Source organism: Vombatus ursinus, unplaced genomic scaffold (genome assembly GCF_900497805.2).
Source record: "Vombatus ursinus unplaced genomic scaffold, bare-nosed wombat genome assembly UNPS02014817.1, whole genome shotgun sequence".
NCBI lineage: Eukaryota > Metazoa > Chordata > Mammalia > Diprotodontia > Vombatidae > Vombatus > Vombatus ursinus.
Genome location: NW_020954595.1, coordinates 5,832,221 through 5,845,779, shown reverse-complemented (window position 1 = coordinate 5,845,779; position 13,559 = coordinate 5,832,221).

The window sequence follows — 13,559 nt, the reverse complement described above, 5'->3', positions numbered from 1 at the left end:
CAGTGCCTTTCCTGGGTGTCTTGGTACCTTGTGGCCATGTTTGGCCCCCTCTGGAATTAGAAGGAGAAATTTTCTTGAAAAAAATTGAGTCTCTAAAAAGCAGACCTTTCAGAGACAGCCCTAACTTTATTGTAGATGCTGGGCTAATTCCAAAACTCTGTCCCATCACCCTAAGACTGTGACAGCTCAGTAACAGAAAAAGTTCGTTTCTCCCTATTAAGAGTCATTCAGAACAAGCAACAGCCTCACACATATTGAGGAATGAAGTCTCGATGTACAAAACATTGTAAAAAGCAACAAAAAAGCATGGTTCCTGCTAGTAGCTCTACATAAGCTTCTTCACAGAATCACAAGCGATTATAGGCTTTCAGAACAAGTCCTATACACAGACAAAGGGTGTTATTATGAAGCTACCGAGACATTCCCTGTTCAAAAAGGGATCAGAAACACAGCGGGTGATATCACAACAGAAAGCTGAATAAACATTGGCTGAATGAAGACAACAGGACTTGCTGGACTACTGGAAGGATGCTGCGGGATTCAGATAGTGCATGAGGAGATGAATGCCACCTGGCCACCAGTGAGATTCAGTCTAGCTTAGAATGGGTGAAAATCCAAGACTCACTAAAGGGTTGAAAGAGTGATTTTAAGAAAAAACTTTGTAATTTTTTGAAAAGGGTGGGAAGACATAACTTTGGGCTGATGAGAGGCAATTTAGCATAGTAGAGAGGACATCTGGGTTAATCTGAGTTCAAATGCTACCTTAGACACTAATTGTGTGACCCAAGACAAGTCATTTAATTAGCCTGTGCTTCAGTTTCCTCATCTGAAAAATGAGGAAGTTGAAGTTGATGAACCACAAGGTCACATCCAGCTCTAAACCTCTGATCTTACAGTTATTTCCAACCCATCAGTCTAATGGTGAATCATGGGTTATCCTGATGGTCTCCCTGAGGGTGGGGGAGGGTTGCTTAACTAGACGGTGATGAAGTTGAGAAGATCTGGCTGGGGCATCAAAATCCTGCCATGGTAAAATGAACTTTAACCCCAGACCAGGCCAAACCAATCTTAAATCAGATGAGTTGGGGAGGAAGGGAAGACGGCAAGACAGAAAGGGAAGAAGCAGAATTCTTTTGTAAGGTTAGCCAGAAGTAAAACTCTGGAGTCCCTGAAAATCAATCCAAGGAGAGGGTCTTTTCTATTTTCTGACTTAATCTAAAATTATTTTTCTTCCTCCCATGTCCTTCCCTGAGAAAAGAAAAGGAAACCCTTCTAACAAATACACTTAGTCAAGCAAAACAAATACCTGCATTACCCATGTACAAAAATATGTTTCATTCTGTTCCCTGAGTCCATCACCAGTCAGTAAGTGGGCAGCATGTTTCATCATGCATCCTTTGGAATCTTGGTTGACCATTGTGCTCATCATAGTCTCAAGTCTTTCTATCAATTGTGCTCGTGGTTCTGTTCACCTCACTCTGCCCCAAGTTACACAGCTGGGTTAGACACAGAATTAGAGAAATATCAGAAATGAATTTAGAAGATCTTCCTTGCTCTAAGCCCAGCCCTTTATGTGCTTACTCATTAAAAGGGTTCACCTGCCAAGGATGTTGGAGGAGATGGGAACCCTGCAAGGAAAGTGGCAAGAACAACTGAGAGATCCAGGAAAAGACTCTTGGAAAAGATGGCACTAGAGCTAACCTCGAAGGGAGCTAGAGCTCCAACAGTCAAAGGGGAGAAGGAAAGAGATTTTAGGCACAACAACCAGGCTGTGCAGATGCAAAGAGGTGAGAGACAAAATATCGTTCATGAAGACGAGCAAGAAGGTCAATGTGGCTGGACCCCAGAATGAGTGGAGAGGAGGAATGGACAATAATATAGGACAGAAAAGGTAAATGGAAGACAGAAGGTTGTTGTTCAGTCTGACTCTTCATGATCCCATGGACCACGGCACACCAATACTGTGCATGCAGTTTTCTTGGCAAAGATACTGGAGTAGTTTGCCATTTCCTTCTCCAGCGGATTAAAGCAAACACAGGTTAAGTGATCTGCCCAGGGTCACACAACTAGAAAGTGTCTGAACCGGATTTGAACTTAGGTCTTCCTGACTCTAGGCCCAGTATTTATCCACTGAGTCATCTAGCTCCCTGAAGACATAAGGTTATAGGATTTAAATACCAAATAGAAGGGTGTGTGTATGTGTGTGTACATATATACACATATATCTGTACATACACACATATGTGTATGTGTCTATATGTATATGTGTATGTATATTCCCTAGAGGCAGTGGAGAGCCTCAGAAGTTTCCTATTTAAAGGGGTAGAGAATGTGAGCCTGCATTCCTAGAACAAAAATCCTACCTGAAAAAAGCATAGAACTTATCTGGAGAGAAAAAGAGGGGAACAGACACTGTTACAGACACCTGTAGAGTCACCTCCCCAAGAGCAAAAGACAGCATTATAAATTCCCTCTTCTGAGAGTAGAGCACCCTGAAAAACCTGGTTTCCAAATCGAGCAAGTTGCCCCGTCTCTGTGTTTGCTGTTGTTGGCTGATGTAGTGTTTTCCCAAAGCAATGTAGCCATTTTCAAGTGAAACCACATTCCCTGTGAGATGGAGTCTCATTACCTATTCTTACCATCCAGGAGGTGGTTTGTGTTTGGCGCACGTTTCGTTGCTAAGGTTGAGAGGGCCCTCCACATCCTGATTTCCATTCTGAGCACGGAACAGTCTATTCTCTTCTTTGCTCTCACTGTGAAGCCATCTTTGTGTTGGGATCTAGAGTAGTCTATATACACAGCTGGGTGACTACGTGTCAGCATTTGGTTAGGGACATTTGAAATACACTGGAGGTGTAAGTCATAGCAAATTTTTAGGGCTCAGTAAAGAAATTCGTGCCTCTTCCCAAGACAAAAAATGACTTTCTGTTATGCACTTTGGGGCTCCTCTTTGGCCATTTCCAGATCTATCTAGAAAAAATAGTTGCCAGTTACAGTTTGTGCTTCAAGGTGATGACCATCTTACGTTGTCCTCCTCCCCTCCTCCTCTCCTCCCCTCCTCCCCTAAGAATCGCTGGTTTCCTTTTAAGCACAGCTCCTGTATAGCCTTCTACTTAGGACTTTTCCTTATGCTCAAGCTGTTAGCACTGTCTTCTTTTTGAAGTTACCATTGTTTATTCATTTATATGCTAGCATATCCTCTTTGTAGAATGCAGGCCAGCCCTATAGGTCAGGTACAATTTTGGTTTTGCCTTTTTCTCAAAAGATAAAAAAAAAACAAGTCTTTATCATTTGTATCCCCAGTACCTAACTAAGCCCCTAACTTCAATGTTTGTTGAATTGTATTGAATTGAATTCACCTAGAATTGTGGTCTAAACCAAAATGGGCTCATCCCTTCTCCATCACAGCACACTAGGGACATGGAAGGACTCTGCAAAGCATATAGCACCAAGCAAAAAGACTTTTGATTCCATCTCAGTGAGGACGCTACTATGCAAATGCATCCTGGCACTTTGCCATTGATAGTCTTAGAAAGGAATTTGGAGGAGGTGAGAGGCTCTTGTAGCTACTATGCAGTAGAGGTAAAACTTGAACCCAAGTCTTCTGGACTCTAAGACCAGCTCTATCTATTATACAGTGGATGGCACGAAAACTTCCTGAGATGTAAAACTGCTATTCAGGAAGACCTGAGTTCAAATCCAGCCTTAGACACTAACCATGTGACCCTTGGAAAGACCTTTAACCCCTGTTTGCCTCTGTGCGGCTGCAGCAGGTGGGGCAATCCAACAGAGGTATTTTCTTTCCAAAAGATCAGAACACTACAGGGGGAGTAAGAAACGTGAGTAGAAAAGCAGAGATAGGGAGAGAGAGAGATGTACTAGATGACTGCTGGGACTCCAGAGAATTGGAACTCTTCCAGCCCCTATCCCCTATGATGGCCACATCATGGTTGTCAGGCAGGGCAGGGAGCAGATGAGAAGAGCAGAACTGACCTGCTATAACGAGAGGGCTGACAGGTCTATCAGGAGTCCCAGTGACTCTGCAGCAAGGGCCTGGGTCAGATCAAAAGGTAGAGTCTGACAGTCAAGTATCTTGGGTTCAGCTCTAGGTCAATTATCAGGAAGTAATTGGTTGAACAATCCAGGTCTTTGGATATAGAATGACATGATGTACACCTATGCCAAATACCACATAGCCCTCATAATCTAGGCAGGAGAACCCACACAAAGACCAAGGTGCCAACTGGGAGGATTCCAAAAACAGCGAGACCTAGCTGATCCCGCATGGACATCACCAAGCAGGAGCCAGTTCTCACCTCGTTGCCCATTATACTGAATAACAAACCATTTTCAATTCAAAGTTAGGATGAGTTTTTTAAAAAGCTAAGTCCTCTGTTGCTACCTTCCAGCTGCCACCAAAAGATCACAGAAGGGCCATTAAAGTGAATACCAGAAGAAAAGTCCCCAGGCTCCCATCTCCTCTAGGAGATCACCCAGTACAGAGGTTGAGAGGGAAAGAAATATATTTCATTTGATGCTTGACATTGAACCTGTGTTTCCTTATCTGTAAAATGGAGCTACTACCACCTTTCCTACCTCAGAGGAAATATGACTTGCTCAAAATCACATGGCTAGGTAGTGTGGAAAAGAGTACTGTGCAGGACTTGATACCAGATCTCTCGTAATATTTGTGGAGGAAGACAGCAAGATTTTTCACGTGACAAAAATATGGCACCAAATCCAGGAAGTTTTGTTGCTGAAAAATATACAAAATAAAGGCAGTAATGTAAGTAAGTCATAAAGGAAGAAGACAATGACCTCATCACCTTCACAGAATTGTGGTTGTGGCTCAAATTCATTTGTATGCCAAAGAAGAACTTGGAAATTTATAATCCTAAATCTGAGATAACTGTAATTCAGCCTGAGATACCAGCAGTTAAAACAAAATAAAGAAGTGATCTTAGTCTGGAGGGACATGCCTTGGCTTTTGTCTGGCAGTACTCTTAATCAGGTGGAAGCTCATAACCTCAGGATTTAAAGAGCTCTCAGCTGGCCTTTGTCAAGGAGAGGCTTTCTAGTCATCACATCCTAGCAGTTAGGAGAAGAGATGACTGGCAGGTGGCCCTGAAGAAGTGGACCGCATACACTGGCATTGAGCAGTGACCATGAGACCAGCATAGTGAGGCACAGGGGGAGTCTACAGGGAGCAGCATGATACTGTCAGCAGAAGACATTGGCAGCCCTGCAGTAGTGATGGTGTGAAGTATCCAGGTCACTTTGTACTTTGGACACATGGGTTCCTGGAATATACTCGTGCTCATATTCCCAAACCACAACCATTTCCCACATGTGTTCCCTCCATTTCTGTTCCCTGCCTGCAGATGCTCTCTATGTATGTGTCCTCCTCACTGGTGGCATGGAGCGCTCTAGAAGAGTCTATACCACGTGTGTAAGGAAATGATCCTTTTGTCACTTTCTTTGCTGTGCTGCTTGGATAATGTTTTTTTTGTTTTGTTTTTTTGAACTAATGTGTATAGTGCATAGAGCAATATGGAGTCAAAAAGACCTGGGTTTGAATCCTACCTGAGCAAGTCACTTAAACCTGCCTGGGCCTAAGTTTTTTGTCTATAAAATGAGGGTTGGATTGACTGATATCTAGAGTTCCTCCCAACTATAAACCCATGATCCTAAGATCCTATGGGTAACTGGCCAACGTAAACACATCATGGGTTATGATTTTGACTGGACACCAACCAACATGGTGCCTTGAACCTCAGGCAGCTTTTCTTGGGGTTCCATATGTGAATGGGAAAGCTTGCCGGGTGCTCCCTTTTACATAGAGATTAAGTGGCCTTCTGAATGTCTGCACTACAAGCAAACAAGCAGTTGTGCTGTGTTCAGCAGAATGGGAGAAGGAGCGGGTAGAATTGGCAAGTTCTGGGTGACCTTTGATGAACCCCTGTGGGCTGAGACAGCCAATGCCCGGATCCTCTCTCTCTGGCAGAGATAAGGGCCTGCAGTCAATTATATCCACACCTTCCAGGCCCTGAGTCATGACTACAGGCTTCACTGACAGCATCAGGGAGGTTAAAATTCACTAGGTGAACAACGTGGAGTCTCTGAAGATCTTGAAAGAAGAAAGGGTGTGATCCAAGTGGTGCATCAGGGGGATTCTTCACTTAGGCTGTGGTGTGGGTGGTGCATTGGAAAGGTGGCAGCCTAGAGACTGGGAGAACAGCTTGGAGGCTTTACCAGAGTTTAGGCAAGAAGAGATGATGTCCTGAATGAGACTGACTGCAATGGAAGTAGACAAGAGAGGACAAAAACAAGGAATGTTGACAAGGTAGCAAGTGATTGGCCATGTCACTTGAAGGAGAGAGCTGAGTCAAAAGACTGGAGGCTCACAGAGTTGGAAAGCAATTTTAGTAGGTTCCCTTTCATCCCATCTCTCCTTATTCAGAGTCAGAGCACATTTGAGGGGGCCCAACTTAGTATACTAAGGACCTCTTCCCCTGGAGCTATTGGAGCAGAAAGATATGTAACCCTGGGAAAAAGTGAGAGTGTCTTCTTCCAAACATCACTGTGGGATCAGGAACGTGCCCTGACTGAACCTGGGTCTGCCTAAAAGTGAGTTTGGCCCCTTCTCCACAAAGATACTGACGATTTAGAGGCCATTCCCACCAAATGCTCTCTGCCTCTTCCCATACCTGAGTCAAACCTCAGATGTCCCCTACCAGTCTACAAGGGATTAATCATAAGCAATATTCACTCAAACCTTTTAATGGACAGCATTATCATTGAAAACAAACATGAAAAGCTTATTCTTCTATTTCATGTCCTTGCAATATGGGGGGGGGAGGTGCGGGGCAGGGGCTACAGCCTTGAGGGAAAAAATCCACTCCTTAAAAATGCAAAGCTGAAACCCTGTAGTCATGCCTTAATCTTTCTACTACTGAGACAGTGAAATATGGAACTCTGACAGCCTCTGCCTCAGCTTAAGCAGCTTTAGAGTTGGAGCAGAGAATTTGGAGTCAGCAGATGTAGATTTGAATTTTCATTGTTACATAATAGCTCTTTGGGCTTGGGCCAGTCACTTGACCTCTCCGTCTCTCAGTTTACTCACCTGTAAAGCAAAGGAGTGTTACTGGCTACTTTGAAAAGCTCTCTCTGTTTCAAATCCTGTGACTAGTTTGCTGGAGAAATCCAACTCTCAGTACCAAAAGGCTCTACAGACAGAACCTTGGCCCAGCTCAGGTCATAAACCCTGCAGTGGCGAGGCAGCCCTTTGCAGGCTCTCCCTCAGAGTCTGGAGCTCCAACCTCAAGCTGATGGGCTGCGGCCAATCACCAGTCCCTGGGAGTTGGGGGGAGCCAAGAGATAGAGTTGAGTTGTGACACTTCAGAATATATCCACGACATCCAAAGAAAACAAAAACCAGGGAAAGGAGAACCCAAGGACTGGATCAACACAAGGTTCCCAAAGGTTTCAGGTTTCGATGAATTTCCGCAGACTTGAAAAACGTTCTCCATACTTCATCTGGGCATAAGAAGGAGCTGGGCTTCGAACAAGGGATGCAGGCCAGGCCCCGACTGCAGGCTCCTGAGACCCTACCAGGTCTGTGGCATTTAAAGGGACTCCCTGGGGCACTGCAGACATGTGGTAGTTAATTCAATTCAACTTAATTCACAAGCATCTATTAGGCACCTACTATGTGTCTACACAAGATGACTTCCCCTATCTCGCACTCTTTCCTGTGGCCCATGCCTGGGAGGGAGCCCTTCCTCACCTCCCCCTCTTGGAATCTGTGCCCCCTCCTCCCAAAATCCTCTCCTGATGCTCTTGGCTTCTAGTGCCCTCCTTCCTCAAATTGTCCTGGGTTCAGTCCACATACATTCTGCGTACACTCCAGCAAGGACAATACAGGTTTTCTCTCTAGTTAGAAGCTAAGCACCTCAATGACAGAACCAACTCCACATTTTTCTTTGTATCCCCACTGCCTGGCAAAGTGTCTAGCACAGAAAATGCACTCAAAGATTGTTTTTTGATTAATTGATCTCCCTGACTCCAGACTTTCTCTTCTTCAATTGTTGGAATTTGGGTTAGTAACTCTGAGGTAGCTAAGTGGCACCGTAAATACAGGGCTAGGATTGAAGTCAGGAAGACCTGAGTTTAAATCCCACCTCAGACACTTTTACTGTCTGTGTAACTGTGTGCTTCACCTCTGTCTGCCTCAGTTTCCTCAGCTGTAAAATGGGGATAATCATAGCATCCTCATACATAATACGTAGCATAATTATAGTGACCTCTCAGGGTTGTTGTGAGGATTAAATAAAATAACATTTGTAAAGCACTTAGTCCAGCACATAGTTGGTTAGTGGGCGGTTGTCCATTCTCTAAGAGGACCACAGTGACCTCACTACGTTAGAGTCAAGTCACAGTGTGTCCGACTGTGGCTGGTCAGACCAATTTGAGCTTGGAATGCTCTACTACAGGTTGGGCACAAATAGTAGGCACTTAATAAATGCTGATTTCCTTCCTTATTTCCTTCCCTCCCCACAGTGCCTCATTGGTAGAGTGTTCCTAGGGCACAAGGCTGACTGTGCCACTCTCTGTTTCTCTTTTGTTCTTGTGCCTCCAGCACCTGGCACACTTACTAAATGCTTATTTGATTCATTTGTTGAAGACACTCTAGTGGCTACTCATTACCTTTAAGATAAAAGGAAAACATTGCCAGTATTAATAGCCCTTCACAAGCCGGCTTCCTTCAAGTCCCAGCTAAAATCCCACCTTTCCCAATCCCTCTTAATTCTGGTGCCTTCTCCCTATTGATTGCTTCTTATCTGTCCTGTAAATAACTTGTTCGTACATAGTTATTTGGGGCAGTGAGATAGCTCAATGGACAAAGCACGGGGTCTGGAGACAGAAAGACTCGTCTTCATGAGTTCAAATCTGGCCTCAGCTGCTTACTAGCTATGTGACCCTGGGCAAGTCACTTAATCCTGTTTACCTCAGTTTCCTCATCTGTAAAATGAGCAGGAGAAGGAATTGGGAAACAGCTTTAGTGTCTTTGCCAAGAAAACCTCAAATGGGGTCACGGAGAGTTATTTGAATGTTGTCTCCCCCATTAGATTGTGAGCCCCTAGAGTGCAAGAATGTCCCCAGCACAGTGCCTGCCATGTTACTCCCCTTAATAAATAATAATAAATTTATTTAAATAATAATTAGTTAATATTAAGTTAAAATTAAATAATAATTTAAATAATTTAAATTAAAATTTGAATATTAATTAATTTAAATAGTTTAAATTTTAAATAATAAGTTGATATTAATTTAAATTTAAATGATAGTTTAATTGGATTTAAATTTTTTAAATAATTAATTATTTATTTAATTGATTTTAAAAGTAATTTAAAATCCTAGGAGCCCCTCAAGAATAGAACATGTCAAAAGAGATCAAGTTGCTGCTTAATAAACACTTATTGCCAGCTGGCTCCAGCCTGCCTCTGCTCAGTGAATGCTACTGCCCTCAATGCACTCTCCTCCAGCTTAGCCAGCCTTGTTCCCTGGGTCCATCACCCCACGTGCTACTGCCATGTCTTAGCCCAATCTGTCTGTCCTCCTCGTGAAGATGGACTTCCATTCTGCCCTTAGAATCATGAGCTGCCTTCAAAACCTAGCTCATGCCACTTCCCATACTGGATCTGCCCCGTTCCCTTATGTACTATAGCCTTCCCCTAAGATTACATACTTTGTATATGTTTTGTGTTTATTTGCCCATGAACACATTTCTGCCCCGTAGAATGTCAGTCCCTCGAAGCCAGGGACTGTTTCATTTTCATCTTTGGATCTCTTTGAAACCTAGCAGGGACTTCAGAAATGTTTGTTGATTGAATGTGCGAATCCGTGGAGCTGTCTAATCTAAGATGTAAGTAAGAAGGTTGGGCTGGTGGTGAACAGTAGTGCGTAAGGCAAGTAAATACTCTTCTGATTTCTCTTCCCATCAAGGACAACTGACCCCATGAAGCTGTCGCTGTGTCTGACACCATTAAAGGGCCCTGTTTAAGGGACGTACACCTTTCCCCATACTATGTGTCGTTGTGGAAAAAGCACTGGACTCGGAGCCAGAAAGATCTGGGTTCAAATCCTGTCTCAGTGGCTTCCTGTTGTGACTGTGGGTGAGTCACTTAACCACTGAACGGCTGATTCCTCGCCTGTAAAATGGAGATGATCCTGACATCCTCCTTCCCGTGGGGTTTTGGAACCAATGAAATTGTGCCTTTACAGTACTTTTACTAAATTCCATAAAATTTCTGCCATTGATAGGGAGAACCTATCTGAACCCATGGCCTTCATCTTTTCAGGGCTGAGTTCCTGGCATCCAGCCCATTGTACATATCTGAGGACGTGCCTCTAGGTTTTCTAGCCCCCAAACCTGGGTTCTTTACCCCCTTTTAGACTCTACCCCCAGGACCTATGCACCCTGTTGAACCTCTGGCCCAGCTTTCCTTAAACCACCTTAGGGGATTCTCTGGGCTCTGAAATCCTCCGCTTTGTCCTAATCTAAGCAAACCATCCCCCTAATTTTCCAATCTCCGGTTTCAGCCCTTGTTGCTCAAGACCACAAGAGATGCTCAGTCACTTTTGTTCATCTAGATTCCTGTTCCTGACCTCTCCTGGTTTTCCTTGTCCTGTTGCCACCCAAGATCTAGAATGAGAATAGGAGGATATATACTGGGGCACATTTGTAGAAGTGATCATCCTGAAATTAACACAGGTCATGAGCTAAGCTTTGGCTGTCATGACCCAACTGGTACATTCCTTAGAATTCCAGAAACACATTTGTCCTGGCCAGAACACAGCTACGTAAAGAGGTCTCATAATACATTCTCTAGAAAGTCAAAATTATCTCACTGACACTCAAATCTGACGTTACTCCTCTGTTCAAAAACCTTCACTAGCTCCCTATTGCCTACCAGACAAGATACAAGGGCTTTCTAGTGCAGCATTTGTGCCTTTCTACGATGAAACAAGTCTGGGAAAACTGATATATTCCAGTCAAATTGGAACAGCTCCCCTACCCCCTCCCCATCACCCAACCCTTCCCTACCACTGTATGGTCATGGAGGTTGCATCCTTACTGCTCCATGAATACCTATGATCCTCTTGTAAATTTCAGCTGATTCCATACTCATTCATTCCAAACTGATTTGTTTCTTTAATTCCCTCTGCACATCTCCATCAGCTGAAATACTCATCTTCCTTCAAGCCTCAGCTCTGAGGCCATCTCCTCCTTAACATTCCCTTAACTAAGAAGAAGGGAAAGGAATGAGTGTTTATTGAGTGCCTACTGTGTACCAGGCACTAGGCTAAATGCTTTATAAATATTATCTCATCATCACTAAGAGTGATCTCTCCCTCCTCAATTGCGTGAAGTTCTGTCTGCTCCTGCCCTTTGCATACCTCTCACATGCTATCTTGCAGATAGGTTTTAACAAGTGTCTAACTGGAAGCAAAAACCAGAGGTTGCATGGGGAGTGTTTCCAACAGTATTTCCAAGACAGAGGCCACCACTCCTTCGACTTAATGTCCAGCTGTCAAAACACAGTTAACCAAGACCCAGTTAAAAAGTCCAGAATTCCTCGGAGCCCCTCAAGAATAGAAAGGCTATGACACATTGAAAGAGATCAAGTTACTGGACTAGGTCACTACCTCCCTGGTGCTTTTTTTATACAGGGATTCTTAACCAGCTTTTGACACTCAAACCAAGAGGCTATTTTTAGTGGGCATGCGATATTTATTCTTTAAAAAAACTGTACTGGTACCTTTTGTTTTTATACTGTCATGTCTGAATGTCCCAGCAGGCCATTCTTGGTAACAAAGAAGAAAAACAGAAGAAAAAATGGATCAGTAATAACCAACACATGTATCCACTCTGAAAGTATATACAGTGTTCCACACCCGTAGTCCACCATCTCTACAAAAAAGAAGTGGGCTAGGTTCTTGAGCTGGCTTTGCCTAGCATTTGATTGCCCTAAATCCTAAATTAAACTGGGCCTCTAGACAAATTTAATCTGTGCTCATATAAAACAGGATACCTTGCTAGACAGAATAAAATGTCTAAGGAAATCCCTATTTGCTATTGTACCCATCGTCTTAGTTCTTTGCTCCTATATTCTCATTTGACACGTACTAGAGGCATTTCACCAATCTGGTGGCCCTTCTCTAAATGTTTAACAACATACACAGCCTTCTTAAAATAGAGTGTCCCAAACTGAACATAACACCCCCAGTTTGGTCTGACTAGTGTACAGGACAAAGGAACTATCACTTTCTTATTCTTAGACTCTATGCCTTACTTTAATCAACCAATTTATCAATATTTGTTAAACCCCTACTATGTGACAGGCACCGTGATAAGTGCTAGGAATACAAAAAGAGGCAAAAGACAGTCCCTGCCCTCCAGAAGCTTACATCTAATGGGAGAGGCAACATGTAAAGAAATATATACAAAGCAAGCTATATATAGGATAACAAGGAAATAATGAATAGAGGGAAGTCACTGAAATTAAGAGGGTTTGGGGCAGACGTCCTATAGAAGGTGGGATTAGGGCTGATACAACCTAAGATCCCATTAGCTTTTTTGGCTGCCACAGCCCACTCTTGCTGACTCACCTTGTGATTTCAATCCACTAAAACTCTCAAATCTGCCTTGGATAGATGTCTACTCATGCCTCTTCTACCTGGTATGATGATTTTTGGAAGCCTAGTGTAAGATCCTACATTGATCACAATTAAGTTCCATCCTATTTGGAGCAACCCAATAGGGTAGAGATCAATGCTCTAGACTGTCAAGATCTCTTTGAATACTATCTCTGTCATTCAGTGTGTTAACTATCCCTCTGAGTACTGGATTATCTGAAAATCTGACTAAGATTATTGTCTATCTAAGTCATTGATAAAATATACTCAATCGTACAAGACCAAACACAAATTTCTGGGCCACTCCACTAGAGATCTCATTCCAAGAGGTGGTTAAACTGTTAATGATTTGTTCTTTGAGTCTAGCTATTCGACCAGTTTCTAATTAACCTGAGTGTTCTTTTATCTATTCCAGATCTCTTCATCTTTTCTGTAAGAAAAAAAAAATGTGACTGGCTGCATTAAATACTTTTCTAAAATCTAGGTGAACTCTCCAATAACCCTAGGATTCTCATCTAGTATCTTAGTCAAAAATCAGGAAATGAAGTTATGATCTATATTTGGTCATGTCATGCTGGCTCATTGGGATGACAATTTCTTTTCAAGACATTCAGTAATTGGGACAACTAGATGGTGCAGTGGATAGAGCTCCAGCCTTGGAGTCAGAAGGACCTGAATTCAAATCCAGCCTCAGACACTTGATACTTTCTAGCTGTGGGATCTTGGGCAAGTCACTTAACCCCAATTGCTTCAGCCAAAAAAAAAAAAGACATTCAGTAATTGTCATTTTAATATGATCTAAATTTCCTTGATCTCTTTTGCCTGCATGGGAATTTCTCCTCTTTGCTTTCTAATTTTGA